At 36.0% G+C, this 4861-nt stretch overlaps 1 long non-coding RNA gene across 1 annotated transcript; it reads left to right on the top strand.

Annotated features, from left to right (window-relative positions):
- The first annotated feature begins 1637 nt into the window (after positions 1-1637).
- Positions 1638-3245, top strand: LOC138886844 (uncharacterized). The gene is made up of 2 exons (XR_011405764.1): positions 1638-2036; positions 2560-3245. It is a non-coding gene; the product is annotated as an uncharacterized lncRNA (long non-coding RNA).
- Positions 3246-4861: the final 1616 nt, after the last annotated feature.

The following is a 4861-nucleotide window of genomic DNA, read 5'->3' as shown; positions in this document are numbered from 1 at the left end:
ATCATCAACGTATATCAGCTGATCAGGTGGTGGTGCGTATACAATGCCATAACCTTTCCCATATCCCATATATATATATATATATAACTCCATCCGGTCATGGGTCAATGTTCATATGTAAATGCATAAAATGCATGTGAAAATATGTTAATAAAATCTCTCGGTACGTCATAAGACCATTATGCCTCTGATTAATATCATGAAATAAATTTTACCAACTTACGTATTTTGAGACCCATGAACTGATGATAGAATAATGTGACACATAGGGAATCAAGAACATCGACATCTCTAGTATTTCTATGAATAGAGTTATTTATGAAATTTGTGCATTTTTTGGTTTCGTTCGTGTCGTAGTCGTATAGAACATGTCAAAAAGAAAGAAGAGATAGCCTTAAAATACCTGAAATAGGAAAAACTCCGTATAATATTTTTGGAGAAGATTGCACCGTACTCCTTTAGAACCGCAAAATTTTAGGTTGCTACGATTCTAACAAATTCTCGTTGGAATCCGTCATGAATTGAATTTTAGCTTCGGTTCCTAACGTATTTTGAATTATGAAAATAATATCTGTTTCTTGCTTTTTTGGACATGAACGTCCTTGGTTCTCTAATAACTTAAAGACTTGAATCATGAAGGCTTCTGTCTTGAAGTCTTCAACATTACCACTAAGCATTTTAACCTCGAAGACTTAAGTTTTGGATTCCTTATGACTAAGCACTTATATCTTGAATTCCATAATGTTTTTCCACCTTTTCCTTAATTGTATGAGTCATATGTACATAGACATAGTGGCTGCCACAAGGGGTGGGGGAAATATTAATTATTATCTACTTATTAGGTAATTACGTAATGTCTCATTACCCGGTAATTAATCAATTACCCATAAAATTAAGAATTATTTTAAATTATTTAAAATACTATTCATTTTTAACACACTTTATACGCTTTACTATCATGGACATGTGGTACCTTGTATGGTACTAGTCCATAAATATCGGGTATTTTAGCTCGGGCCGTATTTTATTCCAAAATGTTAATTTTCGACAAAATTTATTTTCTTCGATTCTCTCACCTTTTCACCTTCACGAACTAACTTATCACTTGTCTGAAATAGCGTAATACTTATAATCCCAAAACAAATCTCATTCTCAAACTTACGTCGATTAACTTATGATGAAACTTCAACGTGCGAAATTGCGGGGCGTAACATCTCATTTTCGATCTTATATCAATTTACTTATGGCGTACTTCCACGTACGAAAATATGAGGTGTAACAGCCCTACTTGAAAGATGACTAAACCAACAAATTTCCTACACCTTGCTAAATGGAGTAAGAGTCACCTATCAATTTACTTAATGACGGTTGTATCTCCTTATGAATACTTCATTTTTTTTTATTTCTTGAAACTTTCATGGCCTAAATATTACGTACTTAACCAAGATTTGAACGTTGTTGACATTACCTACCATAACATGGATAGGCCAACCACTGATTCACATCATGTGGCAGATTCCTAGAGGCGCCGAACATGAGCTGGTCAAATTATTATTAGCACCACATCTTATACTAATAATGATCTTTTTTGGTCACCGAATCTAATTACCAGGTCAATTTACTCGGCAATTGAGTTGGTCTTCTTCAAACTCATTTCTCATTCATTACCTATATATATCAAAGACATCTTATTCTAAACTTCACCACTTCAATCCAAGTGCTCAAATTGCCTTTTAGCACTCAATATCAACTTCTGAAAGCAATTTGAGTACTTATTCTTTCTTCAATTTTATAGAAATGGCGCAAGTTAACATTGTCAAGGCATTCGTTCTCGCCGTCATGGTCGCTGCCATAGCAGCCTCGGCACAGGAAGTTGGTATGCCACCGGCGCCATCGCCCGATGCTGGAGCTGGTTTTTCTTTGCCGATTTCTGGTGCTTTGATCGGAACCTCTATGCTTTTCTCCCTCGTTGGTTTCTTCATGCAGTGATTCTATTGGTGGCCCTTCTGTATTTTAAAAAGAATTCATCATATAATGTACTGAATATGATCTCTCGATATTGTACTTAAGTATTTGTTAATTTTAGTTATTATCAAATAAAGTTTCTATTCATTCTATCATTCGTTAATTTGTCATTAAGTATCGTGTGGCTCGGAAGATAAAAGAAAGCATGGCTAAAATTCCATATTCCCCTGCCTTCGGGTGTTTAATGTATGCAATGGTATATACCAGACCTAATATTGCTTATGATGTCGGTAATATAGTAGGTTTCTTGATAATCCTGAGAAAGAACATCCAGAAGCTGTAAAGTGGATGTATATTGTCACGACCCGAAATTCCCATAGTCACGATCGTGATGGTGCCTAACATTTCACTTGTTAGGCAAGCTAATGTTAGAGGATCTTTATGCCAATTTTAATCAATTTTCATACGTAAAGTGATGATAGGCTATAATTGTGTATTTTGATCTCTTATTACACACTAATTTACTGCACTTTAATTGAGTTTGAGCTTTAATCGCTAGTGTTTTGCACTAAATATGTGTTTTATGCCTTGTAGGAGTGATTCTGATATGTAGGCGTTATGGAATTAATTCAAGTGATATGGAGCTTTGAAGTCTGAGTAAAAGCCCAAGGAATTAAGCCGCGATCGTGTTCGGGGATCAATGGATGATAGTTAAGAACGAAACGAAGAATCGAGCGGGCATACATCGCATTGTCTAGTAAAATGCACATAATATTTTGCTCAGAACTCCGTTTGGGCTCCACAATATATAGTTGGAAAGCTATTTAAAAGGGCTACAACTTTCATGTTTTGCACTTTTGTAAATTCTCACTGCCGTGCCACAGGGTGCGGCGCAGCAGTGTAAAAACTGGCCTGACAAGAAAAATGCAAGGCTGCTGATAATCTCCACTAGCGCGCCGCATAGTGCGCCGCAGGGTGCGGCACGACTGTACAAAATTTACAAGCCAGAATCCTATTTCGCGCGGGAGAAGGTGTTTTCATCTGGGCCCAACCCTACTTGGTATAAATACATATAAAAACATTATTTTGAGGATCTTTGACACATCAAGGACCTAGGGAGAGCACAGAGCCGCCGTGGAGGCCGAGTTTCATATTTTCTTCTACCAAACTTAGTTTTTTATGTTCGTTTGTATGATCTGTTGTTTTGCTACCATGTCTATGTGGAGCTAAACTTCACGTTCTAGGGTTGTGGTTCTTTCATGACTATTGTTATTCAAATATTGATTTTGATTTCCTAGTTTATCATATTGGGTTATTTATTTAATGCTACGCTTAATTATTTGATTGCTTGATCACCAATTGAATACTATATAAGAATCTAGAATTGAACTAGAAAGTGGGAATTCTAGATTGCATATAGGATTGAGTAGACCAAGTTCTTGAACCTGGGCGTCGGGGAATGGTTTCGCAGTTAGGATAGACATATACCTAATTGTCTTGCTTTGTTGATTTACAGGAATTATAAATGCGTTCTTGTTAGTTCTAATTCCATAGGCATATAGGAGTTATGTTATCTTGAATAGGCGAGTAAGAACTCGACAGATTCTTATGAGCAATATTAACCCTATTAACCAATAAACTAGATAAATTAGTTAGTCAATTCAACTGAAGAATACAATAGGAATGTTAGATAGCCCATAACCCTAGATCGTTTTCATCACATTGATAACATTAAAATCTGCTCTTCTTCTATTCGACGTTCATTATTTGTTTTTATTTATTTTAATTAGTTTAGAATCAAATACTTCTAGGTTTAATTCTTGTTTATATAATTATGATAGTCTAATTTAGTTAATAGTTAATCACAAGTCCTCGTGGGATCGACATCTAACTTTTAGTCACTTTATTACTTGACGACCGCGTATACTTGCGTGTGCGTTTGGGAGCAATAAGTTTTTGGCAAGTAGGCCATTGGGATGGTTGTCCTAATTCTTTTCATCCTTGTCTAAGCCCTTATTATGATCTTTCTAACAGTGTTTGTGAGTTTGATAGGGGCAATGAAGTACTAGATATGGAACATGATGCATATATTAGGAATATTATGAGGCAAGTAGCAGAGTAACATAATGAACTCAAAAAAGATATGAAAAGAATGAGGGTATCAATCACAAGAATGAAGGCCAATATGGAAGAATTGAATGAAAAGAGCGAGTACTAGCAAGAGGAAACTTTTGAAAAAGATGAGATTTTGAGTCAAACTTGGCTGGTGGAACAAGCTAAAAGATTGGAAATATATGAGGCTCAACGTGAGAAAATTACAGAAGGGATACAAGACCTAATAGAAGGAAGAGCTAAACTAGGACAAGAGATTTAAAAATTTGGCACTGCTATTCACGACTTGGGAGCTGAATTGATTGCAAAGGTTAATGCGTCCAACGCCCAACAAAATAGTGCTGAGTTGTGTGAAACTGAAAATGAGTTTATACGCCAAATTGAGGAGATAAAAGTGGAGAGTCGATCATTCGACCATACTTTTATTAATAATGTCCATGTTGAGGAAATCACTCTAGAGTCATGTGAAGAAGTAGATAATATTATATTTGAAGACTCTAATGTGTGTACATATGAGGATGTAAATAGTAATACAATTCTAGAGGTAGGATGCATTGGTCCTCATTCCATGCATTTTTCAACATTGTGTTTGGTTGATGACATAGAAATCGAGTTATCTGAGCCTTTGGAGGAGCCAATGAACGAGGAACAAGATGCTTACATTCTGGAATTTATCATGCCAGAGAGACATAATTACATACCTCATCCGAAGGCCAAGAAGTGTAGAATGCGATATTGGTTGCCTGGCCCAATTAAATTTTTCTCACCGCCCCGGAGCATAGCA

The sequence above is a fragment of the Nicotiana sylvestris genome, chromosome 3 (assembly GCF_000393655.2).
Source record: "Nicotiana sylvestris chromosome 3, ASM39365v2, whole genome shotgun sequence".
Classification (NCBI taxonomy): Eukaryota; Viridiplantae; Streptophyta; class Magnoliopsida; order Solanales; family Solanaceae; genus Nicotiana; species Nicotiana sylvestris.
This window is presented reverse-complemented; position numbering and strand designations above follow the sequence as displayed.